The sequence below is a fragment of the Molossus molossus genome, unplaced genomic scaffold, assembly GCF_014108415.1.
Source record: "Molossus molossus isolate mMolMol1 unplaced genomic scaffold, mMolMol1.p scaffold_m16_p_6, whole genome shotgun sequence".
Taxonomy (NCBI): domain Eukaryota; kingdom Metazoa; phylum Chordata; class Mammalia; order Chiroptera; family Molossidae; genus Molossus; species Molossus molossus.
In genome coordinates this window covers 68,022,197-68,048,860 of record NW_023425399.1, presented here as the reverse complement: position 1 = coordinate 68,048,860, position 26,664 = coordinate 68,022,197, and positions in this window count along the sequence as shown.

Sequence of the window (26,664 nt, the reverse complement as noted above, 5' to 3'; positions counted from 1 at the left end):
TATAGGAAATGGTTAGATTGACCCATTAGCACATGAAATTATCACTAAAACTATCATAGGCAATATGTGTTAACTAAATGAGTCATTACATTTGCATTCTTAAAGTTATTTGATTATCTAAGTCTCTGTTAAAATTCACAGTAATGTTATTTTTTCTAACTCTAGAAAATAAATTTAAATTTTTTCTTTCAACTCAGATTTGAATGATTCAGCATATTCAAATAGAATTTAAATAGAACACTCAAATACATGTTTCTATAAAAAATTAAAACTCACAAATCCTAATGAGATATCAAAAAAAATTTGAGCTCATACACCAAATAAGAATTCTTTTATTTTTATCGCATCTACTGTTATGGTTAATGTGATGTGTCAACTTGGCTAGGGCTATATTGCCCAGTAATTTGTTCTAATACCAGTCTGGATGTTTTTGTGAAGGTATTTCTTAGATGTGACTAACATTTAAATCAGTAGGACTAAGTAAAGCAGATGATGCTACTCAGTGTGAGTGGGTCTCCTCCACTCAGTTGAAGTCCTTGAGTAAACACTGAGGTTTCAGAAAGAAAGTAATTCTGTAAATAACGCTGCAGTGAACATTGGTGTTCAGATCTTTCTTTGAAATAGTTATTTTCTTAGAATATATACCGAGAAGTGGAATGTGAAATCTGAAAAGAAAAACAAATTCATAGAAACAGAGAACAGAATGGTTGTTGCCAGGATGAAGGTTAGGAGATGGGGGAAATGGGTGGAGGTGGTCAAAGGACACAAACTTCCAGTCATAAGATGCATAAGTTCTGGGAATGTGATGTACAACATAGTGACTATAGTTAACACTGTATTGTATAATTGAAAGTTGCTAAGAGAGTAGATTTTTAAAAGTTCTCATCATAAACACACACAAATTGTAGCTATATGAGGTGATGAATGTAATAACTAACCTCATTGTAGTAATCACGTGTCAGTTATATCTCAATAAAGCTAGAAAGAACAAAGGAGAAGCAAATCTCAAAACTGCAACATGGGAATCCCTCCTGAGTGCCCAGCCTCCAGATTTTGGCCAGAAGACTGAAAAATCAACTCTTACCTGAATGTTTAATCTGCCAGCCTGCTCGACGTATTTTAGATTTACCAACCTCCATAATCATGTGAGGCAGTTCTCCTTACATATATCCTATTGATTCTGTTTTTTAGGAGAATCCTGACTAATTAACAATGAGAAAAATAATCTTGAAAGTTAAAGTTAGACTTGATTCAATAACTTTGAACCTTATTCTAATTTTAGGCAATTAAATATAATTTTTATAGACAATATGGTAATTCTCACATTGATCGCACAGGATAATAATTTTTTAATATTTTGTATAATATAGTTTTGAATACTCAATACCAAAAAAAAGCCATCCATCAATCAAATTTACAACTTTACCTTTATATCTTTGTTAAATATCTTTTATTGTATGTGATTTCTTCCCTGATAAATACCACAGGCTTTCTGTGACTAATAGTATCCCATTAGCACATGATTACACTAGCAGCAGGACAGTGTTAACATATTTCAGATAAGTAATAGTCCTCAAATGATTATAATTTTTCCTATAATAATTTTAATAAAATCATTGTTAATCTATGAAATAATAACATTGGACCTTTATGAAGAAAACATAAATTCTAATTTTATAGAGTATACATGTAAATAAGATCATATTCCAGAGTGTTTGTTGGATGAAGAACCTAAATAACCATCCCCAAAACTCCCAAAATAAACCATTTGAAAATTCCTCATAAGAATTTACAACGGCTAATAGATTGACAAGATACATAGTAAGATTTTTCCCCCAAAAATTTGCTGCAAGTTGTCAGATAAAATTAAATAATTAACTTTTTACATTTGTAAATGCTAGGATACTTTAAAAGGAGTTAGAAATTATAAACTCCTTCTGAATAATAAAATATCCAGACATATAAACTTTTATATGTGACCTCAATTTTTATATCATTCTAATGTAGATTTTATCCATTTAAAAATACCAAGAGATACAGTCTGACTTCAATTAACTTTATATAGTCATGTTAACAGCCTACGTGGTGGTTTGTAGGGACATAATAATTCATTTACTGTTATTTTTAAATTAGAAATTTGGGCTGTTTGAGTAATTTAAGTGAAAATAGATACAGTGATACCTCGGTTCTCGAACGCCTCGGTTTTCGACCAAATGGAGATTCAAGAAACTTTTGTCTCGGAATCCGAACAAATATTTGGAACTCGAACTTCCGAGATGAGCCGAGTTGAGCCGAATGGCGTTCATTCGGCCCAGCGCGCCTTGCTTGCGTCATCAGTGTGAGTGCAGAGAGAGAGTCACGCTTTGTGGAGTCACGCTTTCCTATTGGTTTCATTGCTTCGGTTCTCGAACAATTCGGTTCTCGACCGTCCTCCTGGAACGAATTATGTTCGAGAACCGAGGTATCACTGTACTGTCAATTGCCATATCAGTGACAAAATTCCAATATAACCTCTGTGGGTGATTTTGAGTTTCTAAGCCTAGTTAGTGATCACATCTTTTGGAAATCTTTTCCCCTCCTTCACTGCTAATGTCTTTCTTTTTCAAGTCAGCCACTTTTAAGTTTTGTCTTAATTTTTATAGCTTTGTTAGGATATCTTTGACAAAACCATTTATACCTTGGGTGAATGATGCAAATCAATTCTGTCTAAATTATTTGCCTACATATTTTTCCTTGAAAATTCATCTTCCACCCTATAACAGAATTCATTATTTTTCTCCAATCTCAGATAGAACCATGTTATTTTTTTCCTGATTAAATTTCCTCAGTTTCCATTGCCTATGAGATGAATTTCTAACTTAGTGTGGCATACCAGGCTCTTCATTATCTTTCCCCTGCTTACTTTGCAAACATTTTGACATTGCACCTAAGATACTTTATTATCTGTGACTATGGATGCATTTCTCCCCAAATATGACAGACTTTCTCATTCCTCTGTGCCTTTGCATCTCTATCTCCATCAAATTCTTCCTCATCCTCTCTGCTGACAAAAACTATTCATATTTTGAAACCAAGCTTTTCTTGATGCTTCTCTCCTGAGCATCTTGTCAGTTTTCTGAGTGCTCATAGCACTTCCATTTATGCCACTGTGATAGAATTACTGTGTATATACTTCTCTTTGCAAAGAAACTGTACACGCCTAGTGAACAGGAACCATGTCATCCCTTGTTGTGTCCCACCCACCAACAATGACTGCAGCAGTGCCAGCATTTAGTAGGTCCTCACACCTACTGTGTATAAATAAATGACTTTATCTGAAGTAAGTCAAAAGTTGCACCAGCAAAGGATTTTCAAAAAAAGAATATAGTATATATTGTAGAGTTTTGCCCTGAACCATTGTCATAGTTCTGCTTAAACAGATCTATAAAGTTAAAAGAAAATAGAGGAAAGTACTTAGCTTTCATAAATATCAATGCTTCCTGAACTAGCTCATTTTCTAGTTGATTCAGTATGCTTATAGGATGTAAATAAAATTTATAAAATGGAATTTTGTGTTGCATAACCTAAGCTATGATTGCAACAGAAAAGTCTCATAGAGACCTAAAATGTAATTTATTTTATATATATATATATATATATATATAATATATATAATATATATATATAATGGCTTCTAGAACTATTAAGGATTTTTGGATACCTTTCCATGAATCTAAAATAATCATTACTGATAGCACACACAAAACATTTTTGTGAAATCACAATTTATTTATTTTCCATATAGTCAAATACCATCTATAATAAGCAATTTCAGAAAATTTATGTTCACACTGATATTGTCTTATATGTTCAATTGTGTGTTTATCTTTCTTTTTCTTTATTTATTTTAGAGGGAGGGAGAGATAGAAACAACGAAGAGAGAGAACATTGACTGGTTGCCTCCCGCATGCCCCCCACTGAGGATCAGGCCCACAAACTGGGCATGTGCCCTGATCAGGAATCGAACCAACGACCTCTTGGTGCATGGGTGGATGCTCAGCCACTGAGCCACACCAGCTGGGCTTGTGTGTTTATGTTAATGAAGGCATTCCTCAAATAGATGGGGAGAAAATACAAACAATATGCCAATTTGCTTTTATTTGTAGATATTTTCTAATAGAGTTTTCTTATTGCCTAATGTATATCTCTGTGACTCCTTAACTTGATATGCACAATAAACTTGATGTATGAAAGAAAAAGAAAAGGAAAATTCAATCCAAATAACTCTCAGCTCTGCTCCATACCAAGCTGTATAACCGTGGGCAGATCATTTGACATCTCTGTGTCTTAGTTTTCTTTTTATGGCAAGAGATAAATGTACCCCCACTACATTATTTACAAAATTACAATAGTAATCTAGTGTTAGAATATAAGGAAATAATATATAAATATTCTTATAAAATGTAAAACTAGTAAATGCAAATAAATGTAAATTATAATTACCCAGGCATTTCAGAATTTTAATTTAACTTATGGAATTTTTAGAAGTATGAAAAAAATTGACTTTTGATGAATGTTTCTTGGAGATGAGTGTTTCAAACTTGATTAATGTCCTAAGGGTTAGTTTACATTTTGAAAAGCCTGCAAGGAGGTCAAAAATTATGAGTCAATTGAAGGGAGTTCACTGCCTTACAATTATGTATATATGTGTCTGGACACATTTTTAGACAAAGGTCATACAACTGCCATCAGGTTCTCTAGAAAATACATGACTTCTATAATGATTGTACTCATTCAACAGAAGGAACCTCAATGTCCCTTCTGGAAGAATGCTCCCCATATATAATGATAGATGTTCTGAATACCAAGTCAACATGAGAATCTCTACTCATTATCTTTTCTCTTTTCTCAGAACAGATTCAATTTTAATTACTTTTGAATTCTTCATTTATCATTTTCCTTATTACTTTGAATATATTTTAAAAGTCAAAACTAGCCCGGCTGGTGTGGCTCAGTGGTTGAACGTTGCACCAAGAGATCGCTGGTTTGATTCCCAGTCAGGGCACATGCCCAGGTTGTGGGCCTGATCCCCAGTGGGGGGCATGTGGGAGGCGGCCAGTTGATGTTCTCTCTCATCGATGTTTCTACCTCTGGCTCTCTAAAATCAATAAAGAAAAAAAAAATTAATGTCAAAACTACGTTATGTTTAGAAAATCTGTAAAATAACTGAGTGATTCATGTCTAACATAACTACTCCCATAGATGTTATTCCTGTTTATCAAAAGGTAATTTAGATTTTTCTTCTTATTAGATCACCAACTCTCTATTCAGGATCTTTGTCTAATTTTCAGGATGTTTTTCTAAAATCTCATGTGACAATCGTTTTTATCATACCTCAATTCTAAATAGTTAATACTATCACCATTTAAAAAATTCAACTTGACATTATTTTGTGTTATCTTTATTTTAAAGTTTTAATAAATAAATCTACAATGCTTAATAGATGGTCATTGCTCTAGAAATAGTATAATGATTTTTAAAATTTTGTTTTAACTTATCCAAATTGAGTCACTTGACTTCTGCCTTCCTATTGTGATAAAATCAATGATTACTGGTTAATTGTCTTGGATATATAACACCAAAAATGCTTTTTAAAAGCCACATTAGTGGTTATTTGTAAATTACAGTCTGTGCCTGATTTCGTCGTGGTAACTTTCATAGCTTTCATTAGTAACAGCTGCTATTTATGTATGTGAAAATTGGATTACAGCCCATTTGGTTTTTGTGAGGTTTGAGAACATTTTAATGAATACTAAGAAGAAAGCACTTAAGAGAGACCAGCAGATAGGAGTTGGAACATTTGATCTAGTCTACATTGACTAAATACAGGATTTGCTTCAATTTGCAATCACATGAATGATGATTTGCAGCATTAGAAGAATTCTGAATTCAGAAGGCTCTTTATGAAGACAGGGGTTGAGTTCAGGAACTACAACTCTCATGTGCTACACAGAACCCTGACATCATGACCCGTATAATGCTATTCTAAGTGTTGCTAATCATAATGAAGATTAGACAACAGCATTTACTCAAGAAGTTAGTATTGTAAATGCTAATGTGATAGATATATTTTTAGGGACAAGTTAATTTTTAATAGGAGGACTATTGATTTTGGGAATTGTTGATTTAAAATTTGAGCAAGTTATGGGATATTCAGGTTAAAAGGCAGAGGTTTAAAATCAGTGCATATGTACAGTACTTTCTTTGATCATCCAGGTATAGAACTCTTATAAATTTGGTTGTTTGTTAGAACAGAACAATTCGGTGGTGGCTTACATTTGGCTTTATCTTAAAATTTTTATAATAATAAAACTGGAATCCTTCACATTTCTATTATTTGGTATGAATAAATAGTGTTATGATGGGGATTTATTTACCTATTAAGATTGGACATGAGAGAGAGAGCAGTTAGAGAAATAAACCAGCATCTTTGGGGCTACTATCTGATAAATGTTATAGATAATTCTAGATCCTTTTCCAAATCACAAAGTAAGTGATATATTTGCACAAATTCCCAAAGAAACTGTGTGTGTGTGTGTGTGTGTGTGTGTGTGTGTGTGTGTGTGTTACTGGAGTCCTATAGAGAAAATATGTGCATTTTTTAATTTGCCAATTCACTTTACTCATCTTCTTTTCTTTTTTGATAAGATCCTTAATAATTATCAAGGAATGTTTGTTGCTATAGTAGTGGAAGAGACAGAATAAAATTGTGTAAAATATATCAATAGGCTGATGTCGTTTAATCTCATATCTAGACTGTTCTAGTGCTCCTCAAAACTTAACACACTTAAATGACATTGTCAACACTCCACACTGCAATGATTCAAACTTGGGTACTTGAAAAAGTGATGATATCTTAACAAACAAAAGAAAATTTTTAAGAGACAACTGATTTATGATAGAAAATGTAATTTAATGTAATTTAAAGTCTGTTAAGTTCAAAGCATAAGTTGGATATTTACCTAGAGGAAGATGTCCAATGGGACTTTTGAATGGGGGACAGAATATATGACCAGACAGTTTATATAAGTGAACAAGATCATACAAAAAGAATCATTAATCTGTGGTCAGTGACTCCCCAAGGGTGTCCATCTATCCTTGAATTTATATATAAGATGTTATAAGAATCTATTTCTTTAAAAATTGCCCATAATTTAAAATTTTTTAATTAAATATTCCATACAAATAAGACAAATCAAAGTAAAAAATTTCTTTTGGATTCTAGAGGAAAGTTAACGAATGTCAAATTAAGATTTAAAAACAACACAAGCAAACATGTCACTAATATTCTAATTCAAAGCACACTCCTAACAGGAACAATCACTGATGTTTACCTTTTGTATGTTTTTCTGAACTTCACATCAGAGCCTGTGCAAAACCCTCCTTTCATCTCAGTGACAACACTGCTGGTGTGTGTTGCACCCCCTGGTTCGACATGTGGTGAATGTGAGATGTAGAGAAATTAGTAACTTGTTTGAAGTTAGGAGAAGGGTAGTTAGGATCTATAGTAAGTTCTGAAATCAAAGTTGTAGGGAACAGACTCCACTTACATTCATCTGAAGGAAAGAGTTTATCACAAATTGCTGCGCAGTCACTGTAGACACACAAAAGCTTACAGGATGGGAAGTAGAGGTGGAGATGAGGGTGAGGAAGAAGCAAAATAAGGTCCTTATGAATGTGTAGTCTGGGAGACTAGACTACAAAGCTGGTGGATGCAGCACCTAGAATTTGCTCTGCCACCTTGACTGGGAGCTCCACAGCAACAGCCCTCTCTGTGGAGGACAGCCTCATCACACAGACAGATTCATGTGCCGAGCCAAGAGTGCATTCTCCCCCTGCATTCGGTCCATGTTGAACCTAAACACAGACCATGGTTGTTTGGTGGCATCTAGCCACGATGGCTCTAGTGCATCTTCATAGTTGGCACCTGCTTGCCTTAGGCATCAAGGTGAGTGTCCCAGCCAGGGCACCCTCAATGGAGGCAGTGTGGCATAGACATTGGCCTCAAGCTGTCATGGATTGAATCCTGGTTCTGCCAAGATGAGGAATAGCAGAGCAAGTCAGCCTCCTTGAGACTCAGTTTTGTTTGTTTTCTTTTGTTTTGTTTTGGTCTATAAAATGGGCATAATCAATCCTTGATTTAAAGATTTGAGATCATGTATGTAGAGTGAACTGTAGAGAGTTCTCTGAAGTCTGTTAATGCCAGTTGTCATTATTACTGTCGTTGTTAGTATAATGCCAATTTGCCTTTTGGATTCTTCTGTCTGTCTCTCCCCTCAACTTCAAGCTCATAAGGAAGCTGTGCTTTTTAGAGCTATGGTAATGTGGTTAATTTGCTTATTACCCAGTTCTTGCTTTTCTTTCAGGTTCAGGAAATATTTGATCAATCTTATCTTTGTTATTGTCACCCTCCAAGCTTGGCCAAGGTTTGGGGGCACTCTAGAAGATGGAAGAATAAAAAGATGCCTGAAGCTAGAGGGAGGAGGAAGGTTTCCCAGGAGGTGAAATGCAGTTGAACCTTGAAATGGGAGCATAGGGTAATAGGTGTAAGAAATAAAGTGAAAAGATAAAATGGAGTCACTATAGTCAAGCTGCAAAATTATAAAATCAAGCAAGTTGAAGCCTGAAGAAGCAATTTTATTCTTATTTTATCTAGCCTGGAAACTTGAAGTTTTGAACTTTCCAGTGATTGTCAATGCCTGGCTATACATCTAACCTCCAGATAACCCTCTGATTACTCCCTGAAGGACTAGAGAAAGACTATGTACCCAGACCACCTGACATTTATTATCCAAACCCCCAGTCATCTAGAGGACCATATCCCACCAATTCAGGACTGATTCTTCTCAAAAATGTACTTTCTACTTTGTGAACCCTGCACTTTTCTTTCTTCTTCGAAACTCTGGGTTGTGCCTAGCTATATTTCTGTTTTGTTTTGTTTTTTTCCTAGCTGTGGTTTTATGATTTCATTCATGCTCGGTGCTTGGGATAGAGAGGTTAAGCTGATCAACTGAGAGGACTAGAATCCCGAGCCAGTTGTTTCCAGTTCTGTTATTTACTGGCCATGTGACTGGTTAAGTCACTTCTCTTCGAGTTTCCTGGAGTTCTGCTGGAGGTCTGACAGCCTCCTGGAGCCAGTGAAAACTGTTTTATCGGAGCAGTTTTCAGCAGAGTGCTCACAGCTTTCAGCAAATTCTCAACAGGGCTCTGACCTCCTGGCTTGCAGACTATCCCAGTGACTCAGCAGTACCCCCTTCACCTCCACCACACATGAGCTCCACTGACTCACCACATGCACTCTGAGCAGCTCCTGTTGGAGCTCCCCACAGAGCAGCCAATTGGCCCAGCCAGGCACAGTCCCCTCTGACTGCCCCTGTGGGTAGAGCTCTGCCACCTGGCCACATCCTGAGAGCTGGCCAGCCTCCAGAATGGACCGGCTGCTGGGAGTGCTCATCCCTAGCCTGGAGGGTGGCAGGGCCTCAAGGTTCCAAATGGGACCAGTAGTCAAGGATCCCGGAGGGAGCTGTGGGCCTGGTGGGCACTTTGGCCTCCCTGAAGGGGGCAAGGTAACATCAGGCCCCTTGAGGGGCCTTCCCAGTCAGCCCATGTCTTTCAATTCAGTATCCTTAGCTACTAGTACAGTGCTTGGTATATACTAGGTGCTCAGTAAATGTATGACTAAAACATTAACAACACAGCTACTTGAGAAGCAGGTACTTGGGACAGAGAGATTAAGATAATAAATAGAGAGGACTGGAATTTCTGAGGTCCAGTTCTGGTCTTGGTTCAGTTATTTACTGGCCGTGTGACTGGTTAAGTCACTTCCCTCTTTGAGTTTACTAAAGTAGAGTAGCAATCAGAGAATGGTGGGGTAGTGAGGAGGGAGCCTCTACATCTGCTAAAGCAGAGAAAAGGCTTCCCTCTGGAAGTGTTATTTTAACTGGGTTTTGAAGGTTAAATAAAAGTTCACTGGGAAAGAAGTAAAAAGGGGAATTTGAGGTAGGGAAGGGAGGTGCTTACAGGGCACACAGATGAAGCTGCACAGCTTATTTAGGCAACAGTGGATGACATGGGCAGAGTAGCTGGAATCATGGGGTGGAGGGCGAAGCTGGGAGTTTGAGGGAAAAGGGATTATAGAGCTATGTTAGGGCCCAGGCCTTCTATTCAATAAGACATGCCAGAGAAGTTGGGGAAAACTGCAAGCAGGGACAGTAGTGTGCAGTGCCCCAACAGACCTCCCTTTCAGCACCAAGGAACCCACTCCTCTGCAGCTGGAGGGTGGCCTGAGGACTTACATTTGTGCGTGAGTCTGTGTGTCTTAGCCTGGCTGCCTTGATGAAATGCCACAGACTAGAAGGCTGAAACATCTGTTTTCCCACCATTCTGGAGGTTTCTGCTGCTTTGGTTTCTGGTGAAGGCTCCTTCCTGGCTTGCAGACAGCTGCCTTCTCAATATATCTTCATATGGCCTTTCCTTGGTGTGTGTAGGTCAGGACTGCGCAGTGGGGAGAGAGCAAGCTCTCTGATGTCTCTTCCTATAAAGAAACTAATTCTATAGAATCAGGGCCCCACCTGTGTGACCTCATTTAACCATAATTTTTTCCTTAGAGGCCCCATCTTCAAATACAGTCACACTGAGGGTTTAGACTTAAAAATATGAATTTTGGGGGTAGGGGTGATATAAACATTCAGTCAATAACAGCTCCTCTTCAGGAATTGCCCTGAGCCAACGGGAGCCTCTGGCCCAAGGTTACCCTTCCCCTGAGAAAGTATATGTTGAGGTACAAAGGCCATTCCCCTTGCCTCAACTGAGGACAATGCTGCAGAAAACTGCCCATAACTTTCAACAGATTCTTGAAAACAGTGTAATCCAAAATTATTTTTAATTGTTGGACCAGGAATGAGAATATAAAGAGAGAACTTGAATAATGTGGATAAAAAAGAAACAGTTGATAAAATAGTAATAAAACAGCATTTTATGAAAGCCAATGATGTGTCAGGCAACATCTTGAACAATTTCATATAGAAATTACGAAATCCTCTCAACAGTCCTGCGAGTTAGAGATCACTAACATGGTTTTAGATATGAGGTAAAGGAAGCTGAGAGATTAAAAGGATTTTTCCAAATCCAACACTAACTAAGCAACAGGGCAATTCCTGTTCAGAGCACATGATTCCAAGTTTGGTGTTCAGTGTCACTGTTATCAAGAAGAACCAGAGAGAAACATGATAGGAAAACAAAACAAAAATATGAGAATACCAGGATACCCACTAACAAGTAGGAAACAGTAACAAAGACAATTTTGTGCAGCTTAAAGTAGATTTGGCAGGATGAATGTCCATGAAATGTTATGGCTAGAAAATATAGTTGCAAGTATCTTTAATGATGAAAGTCAGAGCAACCTCAGGAATACCGAAATCTATTAATAATCTTTAAAAATAATTTCCTTGACTATTAAAAACTGCCATTTGTGGAGAGTGTCTGCCAGGGGAAAGGAGAAACATCTGTAACAAAAATAAATTAATAAAAAAACAACAAACATTTCTTCATATGTCTCTTGGCCATTTATATGTCCTTTTTGGAGAGGTGTCTATTTATGTCCTCTGCACATTTTTTAATTGGGTTCTTTGTCTTCCTTTTGTTGAGTTGTATGAGCACGCTATTTATTTTGGAAATTAACCCCTTATCTGATGCATCATTGGTGATTATGGTCTCCCGTATAGTGGGATACCTTTCCGTTTTGATAGTTGTTTCTTCTGCTGTGCAAAACTTTTTAGTTTGATGTAGTCCCATGTGTTCATTTTTTTCCTTTGTTTCTCTTACTTAGGTGTTGAATAAGTGAAAATTCTTCTGCGTATCATGTCTGAGATTTTGTTGCCCACATTTTCTTCTAGAATTTTTATCAATTCAAGAGTTACATTTAAGTCTTTTATCCATTTTGAATTTATTCTCATGTGTGGTATAATTTAGTGTTCTAGCTTCATTTTTTTTTTTTTTTTTTTGCAAGTAGCTGTCCAATTTTCCCAACAGCATTTATTGAAGAGATTGTCTTGACTCCACTGTATGCTCTTGCCACCTTTATCAAATATTAATTGAGCATATTGTCTTGGGTCAATTTCTGTGTTCTCTATTCTGCTCCATTGATCTGCCTGTTCTTGTGCCAGTACCAGGCTGTTTTAATTACAGTGGCTTTGTAGTATAACCTGAAATCGGGTAATGTAATCCCTCCTACTTTGTTCTTTTTCAAGATTGCTGTGGCTATTCAGGGTCTTTTTTGGTTCCATATAAACTTTTGGATTGTTTGTTCTAGTTCTGTGAAGTATGTCGTTGATCATCAGAGAGATGCAAATTAAAACAACTATGAGGTATCACCTCACACCTTTCAGAATGTCCACCATCAATAAATAATCAAACAACAAGTGTTGGCGAGGCTGTTGAGAAAAGGGGACTGTAGTACACTGCTGTTGGGAATGCAGCCTGGTACAGACACTATGGAAAACACTATGGTGTTACCTCAAAAAGTTAAAAATTGAACTTCCATTTGACCCAGTGATCCCACTTCTAAGAATATACCTTAAGAAACCTGAAACACCAATCAGAAAGAATATATGTACCCCTATGTTCATAGAAGCACTATTCACAATAGCTAAGGTCTGGAAACAACCCAAGTGTCCATTTGTAGATAAGTGGATTAAAAAGCTGTGGTGCATGTACACAATGAAGTACTATGCAGCTGTAAGAAGGAAAGATCTCTTATCTTTTGAGATGGCATGGAAGGACCTGGAGAGTATTATGCTAAGCCAAACAAGTCAAGCAGAGAAAGACAAATATCACATGATCTCACTTATATGTGGAATATAATGAACTAAACAAACTGCTGAACAAGATTAACCCAGAGACATAGAGGTGGGGTACAGACTGACAAGCCTCAGAGGAGGGGGGCATTGGGGGGAAGAGATAAACCACAGAACTTACATGCATGTATTCATGACCAATGAACAAAGCTGGGTATGGGACAGGGGGTGGGGGGGAGGGGAGGAAGGTGTCAATGGGGGAAAAATGAGAAACATCTGTAACAAAAACAAATTTATAAATAAAAAATAAATTAAAAAATTATAAATGTATTAATACAATTATGATATTAAATGCTACAATGGGGTTTTAATAAAGATCTTAAAACCAATAAAAAAAAAACAACAAACAAAAATAACTGGCATTTGTTTCTCTTGCCTTAGTTGTTGTAGCAGTGAAAATTCTGCTACATTTCATGTCTGAAATTTTGTTGCCTACATTTTCTTCTAGGATTTTTATGGGTTCGCCAGTAACATTTAAGTATTTTATCCATTTTGAGTTTATTTTTGTGTATGGTGTGATTTGGTGGTCTAGTTTTGTTTTTTATTTTTATTTTATTTTTTTGCCTATAGCTGTCCAATTTTCCCAACACCATTTATTGAAGAGTTTATCTTTACTCCATTCTATTCTCTTGCCACCTTTGTCAAATATTAATTGAGCATAATATCTTGGGTCCATTTCTGGGTTCTCCATTTTGTTGGTCTATATGCCTGTTATTGTGTCAGTACCAGGCTGTTTTGATTACAATGGCTTTGTAGTATATCCTAAGAAGCCTGAAAAAGCCGTAGAAAGAATATATGTACCCCTATGTTCATAGCAGCACTATTTACAATTGCTAAGATCTGGAAACAACCCAAGTGTCCATCAATAGATGAATGGATAAAAAAAACTGTGATACACACACACACACACACACACACAATAGAATACTATGCAGCTGTAAGAAAGACAGCTCTCTTATTCTTTGAGACAACATGGAGGGAACTGAAGAGTACTTTGCTAAATGAAATAAGCCAAACAGAGAAAGACAAGTATCATATGATCTCACTTATTTATGGAATATAATGAACAAAATAGACCCAGAGACATAGAAGTAGGGTATAGACTGACAAACCTCAGAAGAGGGGGACATGGGGAGGGAAGAGATAAACCAAAGACTTATGTGCATGTAACCAATGGACACAGACAACAATGCTGGGGGTGGGGTGGGATCAGGAGGAGGATGTCAATGGGGAAAAAAGAATAAACATCTGTAACAAAAATAAATTAATAAAATAATAAAAAATAAAAAATGCAATTGAGATATTATTTAAAACATTTAATAATTGTTTTATTAATTCTTTCAATCTACTTGGTGCCAAGTATTGCATCATATAATTTAAACAACTTCAATAAAGTTTCATTATTGAACACTGAAAGTGTTGAGCACTGAACACTTTCAAGAAAAATACTAAAGAGTACATGCAATGAGCAATATTAAAATGCATTAAATATATTATTGTATCATCAATCCACTGAATTGGTATGACCTTGAAAATGAGTTTAGAAATAACCTCCTATTTTAAGAGTAATTGTAACATTTGATAAAAAGCAACTATATTTTGTTAAATGCATGTTAACTGAGAGAAAATACAATTTTATGAATAAAAATATAAAACAAAAATTATGTATTACCATTTATTGAATAATTACATAAATTATAATTATTCTTTCAGATAGACCACTTATATCTCTTGACCAATATCAGTATCTGTAAAATCAAGAAAGCCAGACATTATGTGCTTTACAAAGTAATATACTAGGAAGTACACACCACCACCAATAAAATATTTTGGCCTAAAATTTAAACCTCACAGCATCATTAGATGTAACTATCAATGTATAAGAAATATGCAGGATAGGGGAATAAATTAACACCACAAGGAAGCAATTTGCCAGTCCTAGAGTATCAGACAAATAAGTTTCTTTAACAAACCATTGGCATTTTTTTTAAATAAAAAAGAAAAAGAAAATGAGAAGGGTGATTGCTATGATATAAAAAAGATAAGCAACTTAAAACCCAATTCAATATAGAGAATTTTGCATCCTGCTTTAAACATGTAGCATTTCTTGAATCTGAGGATTCAAGTTTTTTGGTAATTCTGAAAAAAATCATATCTTGCATATTACCTCTCCCACAGTTTGTCTATTCTCTCCTTCTTAATTCTTACAAGATTTATGTTGGAATTTGTCACTCTTTCCACTACGTCTATTAACTACTTTCATGGCTTTTTTATGTCTTAATTTGTGTGCTGCATTACCTCCAGTCGACCAATACTCATTTCAGGTGTTTCTGATATGCCAGTTAATCTACCTGTAGAAGATTTTATTTGTGTAACTATATTTGGTGTTTATGGAAATTCTTTTGAGATATTACTTTCTAATCTGCCATTTTTAGAATGTCTGTTTATTCGTTTTAGGTTTTTAAATTCTCTTTTTCTGTTTTTAATCATTTAACACATGTTCTAGCCTCTACCTGAACTTCCATGGGATTTAAGTCCATTTGTCATTAACATTGCTGACTCTGACTCATGCAATGCTTTCTGGGGACTATCCTGACTGCTAATTTGTTCACTTACTGACTCCCAGATCTTGCAGTCATATATTACAGCACAGGATCTTTCACTAAAAATTTCTAGGGGACACTCTGCCCCCTCAGCCCAAGCCAAGACCACCAAGAATTTTACTTAATAATGGGAACATCTGTAATAATTTCAACAATAAAAATAAAGTTATCCTTGGCTGGTATGTCTCAGTTGGTCAGAGCATCATCCCATACACTGAAAGGTGGTGGGTTCAATTCCCAATTAGGGTACATACCCAGGTTACAGATTCAACCCCCTATTGGGGCATGTTCGAGAGGTAATCAATCAATGTTTCTTACATCAATATTTCTTTCTCTCTCTCTGTCCCTCTCTCTCTCCCTTCCTCTCTCTAAAACCAATTTTAAAAAATAAATAAAGTTTTTTAAAAAATAAATATTACTATTCATCCTAGCAGGTGAGCATATTTTTCTGCCAGTATGTAGCCCTTTGATGTGTCTGTTTTGGGTTTGTTTGTTTGCAATGACTGCAAATAAAACATTTTGCCTTCAGTAGACCAAGGCTTCAGCTCTTCTCTCTAAATGGGTTTCAAAACCAAGTTTTCCCTAGAAACCCACCCTGGACCACTGCAATGTCAGCTTGTGAACTTATTTTTGGTTCCATTACTGTTTTTTACTCCTGAAGATTTCCCTTATTTCCTTGGGATCCCATTTATGCATTTAAAAGGTTGGTGAATGTTGTATTTTATGGTGCATTTCTAGGTGATTGAGGAAGGAGAGCTCCTATTTTATCTAGTTCACTATTTATCCAAAATTATAAAATTTTATTTACTGGTTTTCAAAACTTAAAATGAGTAAATCAACAAAGACTTAATTATAGTTATCAAAAACAAAAGGTCAATGGTATCAGTTTGACAATATAAAAGTAAAGTATAGTCTCCAGACTCTGGGAAATGGAGAAGGATATATTAGTTTTTTAAATACTGTCACATTATATATATATACAAAAATACTGTCACATTATGATAAGAATTAAAAGATAAATAGTCTCAGTTGATATAACAAGCAGCTGAGATTTCAATAGATTATTATATATATATATATTCCCCCAAAACTAAAAATAGATATATGCCTATTTAGAGGAGCTGAAAGGGAAAGTGTAGATTATCTGAGATAATTCACAGAAATCACAGCCGAGTCAAGAGGTAATGCCTAAATTAGATACATTCAGAAATAGTACTATAAGTATGTTTTCAGGATAAAATATAATACTCCAGGAGTAAATGTGTGAGAACTGATGCTCAGAAAGTGCATGTGTTTGGTGTGAACAAAAGTTCTGGTGAAGGCAAAGAACTGTTGCTTTTTTCATTATAATCCTGTACTGGTTCTCAATTATTGCTGTAATAAATTACTATAAACTTAGTGGCTTAAAACAACATCCATTTATGAGCTCACAGTTGAGCAGTTTGGAAGTCTGTGCATGCTGTGACTGTATGCTCTGCTCAAGGTCTCAGTGGACTGAAATCAAGACTTTCACAAGACCTGTGGCTTTCAACTGGACCTCAGGGCCCTCTTTCTAGGTTATTGTTTTTTGGCAGCATTCATTTCATTTTGGTGTGGCACTGAGGCCCTTCCTACATATCAGCTGGGGCTGCATTCAGCCTCTAGAGGCCACCCCATTCTTCATCACATGGCCCTGTCATCTTCAAGCCCAGACACTGAATCCTTTCTATGCTTTGAATCTTTCTGACTTCCTCTTCTGCCACCAGGCAGAGAAAACTCCTTGCTTCTTTTAAAATTTTTGTTTTATTATCATCAAACCATTGAATGTAAAATCTACAATCTTAACACAATTTTAAATATACATTATTGTTGACTATAGGTACAATATTGTATAGCAGATATCTAGAGATTGTTCATTTTTCTAGACTGAAACTTTACACCCATTGATTGGTAACTTCCCATTCTCCCCTCTCAACCCCAGCCCTGTATTTCACTCTTCTATTCTATGAATTGGACTATTTTAAATACCTCATATATGTGCAAACATGAGGTATTTGTCTTTTTGTGCCTGCTTATTTCACTTAGCATAATGTCCTCCAGTTTCACCTGTATTGTTCTATATTGTAGAATTTCCTTCTCATTAAGGCTGAATAATATTCCATTCTATGTTTGCAACACATTTTCCTTGTGCATTTATTTTTTAATAGAAATTTAAGTTATTTTCACATATTGGCTATTGTGAATAGTGTTTCATTAAACATAGGAGTGCTAATACCTCTTCAAGATCCTGGTTGCAATTTTTCTGGATATATACCCAGTAATGGAATTGCTGGATCACATTGCAATTCTATTTTTAGAGGAACCTCCATACTGTTTTTCGTAGTGGCTACACCATTTTGCATTTCCACCAACAGTGTGCCAGCATTCCAATTTCTCCACATCTTCATCAACACTTGTCTTTTTTTTTTTCTATGATAGCCATCTTAACAGGTATACCTTGCTGTGACTTTGATTTACATGTCCCTGACAATTAGGAGAGTTGAGTATTTTTTATATACCTGTTTGTGATTTGTGTGGGGTTTTTTTTGGAGATATGTCTACTTAAGTCTTTGGCCCATTTTTTAAACAGGTTATTGGGGTTTTTTTGGTTGTTGTTTTAGGGGTTTTATCTATTTATTTTGTTTTTGCTATTAAGTTGTAAGGCTTCTTTATGTATGTTAGATATTAACCCTTTGTCAGATATTTGCAAATTATTTGTTTTTCTTCCTTGTGCTTTTGGTATCATATCCATTAAATCATTATAAAATCCCAAAGGCACTTTTTACAAATATAGAAAAACCAATTCTATACTTCATATGGAACCACAAAATATCATAAATAGTCAAATCAGTCTCAAAATAAAACACAGCTGAAGGTATCACATTTCCTGAACTCAAGTATATTACAAAGTTACATTAAAACAGTAATATGTACCGGCTTAAAGACTGACATATAAACCAATGGAACAGAATATAGAGACCATATATAAATATCCACATATATGGATAACTGACTTGACAAGAGTGCCCAAAGTATACAATGGAAAAAGGACAGTCTCTTCAAAAAATGATGCTGGGAAAAATAGATATCTACATGCAAAAGAACAAGATTGGACCTGTATCTTAAAATATTCATAAAAATCTACTCATAAAGAATTAAAGAATTAAATATAAGACACAAAATTTTTAAAATGAAACATTTGGAAAAAGCTTCATGACATCGGTCTTGGCAATAAAAAGCCTCTGATTTTATTTTATTTTATTTCATTTCTGTTGAATTTATTGGGATGACACTGGTTAACAAAATTATACAGATTTCAGGTATACAAGTCTACAATGCATCATCTGTACACTGTATTGTGTGTTTACCACTCAAGACAAGTCTCCATTCATCACCATTTTTCCCCCCTATACCTTCCTCTACTGGTTTCTCTTTCATCCTATCCCCCACAATCATTACACTGTTGTCACTGTCCATGAGTTTTATCTCTTTATTTTTATTTTTTTGCTTAATCCCTCCACCACCACCCACTTCCCAAGAGTTGTCAGCCTGCTCTCTATCTATGGGTCTGTCTCTATTTTGCTTGTTAGTTCATTTTGTTTATTAGATTCCATAAATGAGTGAAATCATATGGTATTTATCTTTCTCTGACTGGTTTATTTTACTTAGCACAATGTTCTCCAGGTCCATCCATGCTGTTGCAAAGGGCAAAATCACCTTCTCTCTTATGGCTGAGTAGTATCCCATTATATAAATGTACCAGTTTTTTATTCATTCATCCACTGATGGACACTTGGGCTGCTTCCAAATCTTGGCTATTGTAAATAACTCTGGAAAGAACATAAAAATGCATATATTCTTTCAATTCGTGTTTCAGGTTTCTTTGGATAAATTTCCAGCAAAAACTACAAGTGCTTTTCTTAGGATCGGGAATAAGACAGGGATGTCCACTTTTACTACTCCTATTCAACATAGTACTGGAAGTTTTAGACACAGCAATAAGACAAGAAGAAATAAAAGGCATCAAAATTAGAAAGGAAGTACAAAAACTGTTATTATTTGCATGTGACATAATACTATATAGAGAGAATCCTAAAGATTCCACCAAAAACTACTAGAATTCATAAGTGAATTCAGTAAAGTAGCAGGATACAAAATAAATATCCAGAAATCAGTTGTATTTTTATATACTAATGATAAACTTAATAATAAACTATCAGAAAGAAAAACTTAAACAAAAAACCATCACCATCACAATTGCTTCAAAAATAATAAAATACCTAAGAATAAATTTAACCAAGGATGTAAAAGACCTGTACTTGGAAAATTATAAGGCACTAAAGAAAGAAATTAAAGAATATACAAATAAGTGGAGGCACATACGTGTTTATGCATAGGAAGAATTAACATCAATAAAATATTCATACTACCCAAAGCGATCTATAGATTAAACACCATTTCTATCAAGATACAAATGTCATATTTCACAGAACTAGAACAAATAATACAAAAAATTATATGGAATCATATACACACACACAAAGTAATAGTAACCTAGAGAAAGAAGAATAAAGTTAGATTAATCATGCTACCTGATATCAAACTATACTAAAAGTCCATAGTAATCAAAACAGCATGGTACTGGCATAAAAACAGAAATATAGATCAATGGAACAGAACAGAAAACTCAGAAATAAACCTATGACTTTACAGTCAATTAATATTTGACAAAGTAGGCAAAAACATACAATGAGGTTTAAAAAAAGTCTATTTAATATATGGTGTTGGAAACATTGGACAGATAGATGCAAAAAAAATAAAACTAGACCACCTTCTTATACTTACTCAAGACTTAACTGAAAATGGATTAAAGACTTAAGTGTTAGGCTCTGTTTTCCTAGAAGAAAACATAGGCAGTACAATTTTTGACATTTCACGTAGCAGAATTTATTCTGGATATATCTCCTTGGGTGAGGGAAACAAAAAAAAAAATAAGCAAATGGGACTGCATCAGGATAAAAAGTTTTTGCACAGCACAAGAAACCATCAACAAAATGAAAAGACAACCCACTGAATGGGAGAACATATTCGCCAAAGATACATCTGATAAGAGGTTTATATCCAAAATTTATAAAGAACTTATACAATTCAACACCAATAAAACAAAAAATAAAAAAATTTAAATATGGACAAAGGACCTAAATAGACACTTCTCCAAAATGGATATATAGATGGCCAAGAGACATATGAAAAAATAGTCAATGTCACTAATCACTATAGAAATACAAATTAAAACCACAATGAGATATCACCTCACACCTGTCAAAATGGCTATTATCAATAAATCAACGAACAAGTGTTGGCAAGAATGTGAAGAAAAGGGAACCCTGGAGTACTGAGAACCCTGGAGTTGATAAGAATGAAGATTTGTATAGCCATTGTGGAAAGCAATATGGAACAACCTCAAAAAGTTAAAAACCAAACTACCTTATGACCCAATGATTCTAAAAACCCTCTGCATTTAAAGAGCTTATTTTATTAGCGTAAACTCACCAGGATAATTTCTACCAATAAGGTAACACATTCATGGGAATAATACCAGAGTACAGAGATCACAGCGGTTGAAGTCCTGTCTACCACCAATTCCTCTGGTATCATTCAGTTTGTTTATTACTTTAATAACAATAATTAATTATATTCATAATAGAGGGTCAATGGAAAAGTAAGAAAGCAAAGTCAAGAAATTTTCAAAAGGACTGCAGGGAGAGTTAGTTACCCTAAGAACTACCTAAATACAACAAAGTGGATGATTTGACTCAGAAGCCTTAGCTACCCTGGTGTTTCTGAGATTATTTGCTTACGTTCTTTTAATAAGAATCCTCTTTTCATGGCATGGGTCTACATATCTGGCTAGCAGGTAATGAAGTTATTTATTTATTAATAAGTACATAAAGTTCAAAAAATTAACAGTATAAATTAACAAATAAAGTGATAGAGAAAAATAAAGAAATAGGAGGTTCTGATCAGAGAGTGAAATAACAAAGGGTAAGGGTTTTCATGGGAGAAGTTCATGAATATGAAGATGGGCTTATATAGGATGTCATGAAATTAGTATGATACCATGACTATGAAGTAAAGTTGAAGGTGTAATTCACTGGAATAGAGGAAGTCAAGGATGGACCATTGATTCAAACACTGAAATTAAGAATGAATACATACTAGGAAGAAGGACCTAAATAGAATGGTACCATGGAAAAGTGAGAGTCCAAGAAGGAGACATGGAATGTGGATATGAGGAAGAGGAGGAAACTAGGAATTCTTAAGTGTTTTTGTTCACATTCTCTCAATGCTATAAGGCAGGAAAGTTATCAATATATTATTTACAAGTTTGCAAATGAAAAAGTGATGTTAGAAACTTTTAAGTCAATTTACCAAGATTACACACTTATTAAAGTGACAGATCTAGGACTGTACAAAACCCTCTGATTACAAATCCATTAGAAAATTAGTACCAATTTTATTTAAATGCTCTTTCATCCTGGATGAGAACATAGGTAGAGGAATGAAAGCTGAGAGTCCTTTCTAACAACAAATAAACTATACTAAAAATAATGAGGCCCACACTGACATGTGTTTTTTTCTTCTAACTAAACGCTACCACATTGATGCTTCTCTAATGAGGTGCCATAGAGCCATGCCTGAAATAACTTTGGGTAATGAGATGACTTTTATTAATCTACTTGTGAAAGAGTCTGTTCATTAATTAGTTTGGACAGCATGAAAGCAAAACAATGACACTCTTGTTTCAGAGTGTCAGCTAGAATCTAATTAGAAATCAGAGGCTGAAAGGACTCAAATATTTCTACTTACATTGGTACTGGCTTAAAGGTACTCAGTATGATTATAAATCATTTCATGTTTGAGACAGCATGGGTGGGAGAAGCATGAGGTGGAAGGGTGGGGATAGGTGACAGATCATACATCAAGGTCAGGGCCAGTTTTCAGACTGTTTTGTTTAAAGTCTCTAAATATGAAAGGATTATTAGGAAAGTAAAGTAACAACATCATCACTTCACCTTTCTTCTCTCTCTATGGTCTTTTTCCTCCCTAACCTCCCTTACACACACACATGCGTATACACACAAACCACCACACACATGATCCTGAAGCTGTTTATAAATCTACATGTATGTAATAACATGGTTGCTTATATTTTTATTGAGGCAGTCTTTTCTTCTTTCCAAACTCTAGACTGTGTTGGAAGGTCATTAAGAAGACAGATCACCAGTGTGATATAGCTGGTCCCAGGAAACTGGAGGCTCCTCCCTCTATCGCCTGTGCTTGGAATGTGTGCTCCACTCTCCTTCCTTGATGAGAAGCTGCCCAACAACACAACCTTGAGACAGGAATATGGCAATAAGGCCAACTGGACTGGGTATGTGCCTAAACCCTGTGAAGGCTCCCTGTGTATGTGACTGTAAGTCCTCTTTATAAACTTTTAAGATCTGGCAGGTGGGTGCAGAAATCTACTACTCATCTTGAAGCTGCCCATGACAAGAATCATAAGTAAGTTCCCTTGTTTGTTAAACCTACTCCCTATTAACCAGGGGTGGTTTGGCTTTTTATTCAATCTCTCCCTCACCTGAAAGTTTCTGGGAAGGTTGTGAAGAAACCAAATGACAAAACAGCTCATTTCAATCCCTCTCTCTTTTTCTCTCCCACCATAAAAAAAAAAAAAAAAAAAAAAGCCCAAAACCACCTTTCAATAAAATTGCCTATAGACTCATTCTGTCCAAATCCTAGAAATAAAAGTTCTATTCTGCAGCAAGACATAATTTTTGAGTGACAGTAAGTCTGTTCAATGTTTAAGAGGAATATTTTGAGGGAAAAAATGTCAGTATTGTCATTACTTGAATGATAACTTAAATGGTTCCTTTCATGTAAATACTGTATGTTATATAATATTTCTTTGCTTTTCAACTCTATATGGGCTCACATTTGCCTCATACTATTGTTTTCTAAAGCAGCTTGATGGGGTCTGGTTCCCATCTTTTTGCCTTGAAATCACAAAACAATACATTAGCTTTTAACCTATATATTCCCATTAAAGAATCCCTGTAAAGTGAAGTAGGTAGTATGTCTTAGGCAAAAAAAAAAAAAAAGAATTATTTTCTAGCTTCTTACTACTTTCCAAGGAAATGTGGCATACAAAATATCTAACTTTTCTCATGACAAATGTTTATTGAATGCATGAAATAATTGGAAGTTTCATTATTACCACAAAACAGAAATTTAATAACTTAATGGAAAACCTAGTGATCCCTTCCCACCATTAATCTAGACCAAACTGCTTCTTTGCTCAGAAAGCTTGATGGCATCTCTTGCAAGTAGGGGTAGTAGAAGGAGAAAGGCATGTTATAAAAGGGAAAGATTAATACTCCTCCATAACATACATGAAAACGTTCTCAGAGAATGTTCCCTGAACAGAGTGAGATAAATGAGAGGATACATGTGAGGCAAAATGAACTCAAAACAGAATGCTAAGTTTAAAAAAAAAAAAGTCTAGGGAAAACTTGAATTCCTATATATTGTTTTGAATTCAAAAAAGAAAATGTGAGATGGATAGTTATTCTGTGAAGCTTTGCCTTCTTAATTCTTTCTGCTCAAATTCTTAAGCAAATATCAACAATATTTACTACTTATCATCACTAATATGTAGTCATCTGCTTATATCATTTTCATGGATTAGAGAGATACATTTGGAGACAATATAGTGTTTATTTAGTCCATCCTTTCTGTAAAGAAAGAAACTGAATCCTTGAGAGAGAAGTGACCAGGTCAAAATGACAGTGAAGAGAAGCCTGGTCCCCCAATGTTATCTTTACCCTGGAAAGATAAGATCAGGTCCTGTCTTTGATCTCTAGGCTTGAACCCTGTTCCTTCTGGGATATAACTGTTGATCTAATAAATCTTTGTCATGGAGTCTGAACTCTGCAAAAGTAGAAACTTTCTTTAGACTCTATTTCCAACTCACCTGCCTTGCATGGATAGGGTACACAATCATCATATTCATTTATACTCATCCCACATAAAACCCAATCATTCCACTTCTAAATTTAATACTTATGAACTCAGATCTACCTCTAAATTTTATGATTTATTAAAAAGCTGAAAAATAAAGGGAGAATTGGAATATAAAAAGTTATAAGAATCCATAAGCTTGCTAGAGCAAATTTAAACTGTTTAATTAACAGAAAAATGAAGTAACTTATCTTTGGTCAAAAAACTAGTAAAAGTAATTATAAAAATAAAATATAGTCTAGAGCTTTTGTTATTATATCACAAATATCTATAAGTCTAAGTGAAGCAACATTTGTTCTACCTTGAGACATAACCTCTTCCCCAATGTAGAATGAGCATGAATTAAAGCACAAACAGATAGGCAAACAAAAAGCAACGCCGAGAATGGCCTTTTTGTATGAAACTTGCCATCTTCTGGTGCCCTGTGTAACCTATCAGGCCCTATTCTAAGTGCTGAAATGCAAAGATAAATAATAGACAAGTCCAGCTCTCAGTTAGTTTCAAGGCCAGCTTTGAAGATAAGAGATGCACCCAAATACCTATGCAATGATGTAGAAAGTGATACAGTCATAGAATAGATAAATCATAAGTAAATTATAAAAATGATATTGAAAAGATTCAGCACTTATGGATAAAAGGAATGAAATATCATGATGCTTCTTTCACTGCTGCTGCCTGAAGAATATGTTTCTTCTCATTTACTGAGAACTCCTCAGACTTATATTGCCTTATACCATACATTCCTTCTGGAATTAGAATTTATGACATTTATATTTTGAATCTATACATGGTATAGGAGTAAAAACCAAATTTCCAAAATGAGTAGTAAACAGTATTTGTCATCTGATTTTATTTTTTTAATTAAAAAACATATCTTTATTGTTCAATGTATTACAAATATCCCTCGTTTTTCCCCTATTGACCCCCTCCTGCCCACTCCTGCCCCCTCTTGCCTTTCCCCATACTGTTGTCTGTGTCTATTGGTTATGCATATATGCATATAAGTTCTTTGGCTTATTTCTTCCCACCCCCCTTCCCTTTGAGGTTTGTTAGTCTAACAACCAATTTGTACTTCTTTTATTTATTTATTTATTTATTTATTTATTTAATCCTCACCCGAGGATTTTTCCTTTTTTTGTTCAGGTAGAGTGGGAGGGAGAGAGAGGAACAGAGAGAGAGAGAGAAACATCGATGTGAAAGGAACACATCGAGTGGCTTCCACCCGCACAACCGACCATGGCCGGGGACAAACTGCAACCGAGGTACGCGCCCTTAGTGGGAACCGAACCCGGGTCTCTCAGGACCGCAGGCCGACGCTCTAACCGCTGAGCCAAACCAGCCAGGGCCAATTTGTACTTCTTAATCCCTTCACCTTTTTCACCCATTCCTCCAACCCCCCTCCCATCTGGCAATCAACAAAATGTTCTCTATATCTATGAGAATGTTTCAGTTCTGTTTGTTCATTTTCTTTGTAGATTCAATTGTTGATAGATATGTATTTATTGACATTTTGTTCATACTTTTTATCTTCTTTTTCTTCAAGAAGACCCTTCAACATGTCATATAATAATGGTTTGATGGTGATTAATTCCTTTAGCTTTTTCTTGTCTGGGAAACTTTATATGTCCATCGATTCTAAATGATAACTTTGGAGGATAGAGTGAGGTTGGTTGTAGGTTCTTGCTTTTCATCACTCTGAATATTTCTTGCCACTCCCTTCTGGCCTGCAAAGTTTATTTTGAGAAATCAGCTGACAGTTTAATGGGAACTCCCTTGTAGGTAACTAACTGCTTTTCTCTTGCTGCTTTTAAGATTCTCTCTTTGTCTTTAACCTTTTTGATTATGATGTGTCTTGATGTGAGCCTCTTGGGGTTCATCTTGTTTGGGATTCTCTGTGCTTCCTAGACTTGTATGTCTGTTTTCTTCACCAAGTTAGGGAAGTTTTCTGTCATTATTGTTTCAAATAGGTTTTCAATTTCTTGCGCTCTCTCTTCTTCTGGCACCCCCATGATGCTAATGTTGGTACACTTGTAGTTGTCCCAGAGGAGGCTCCTTATACTATCCTCATT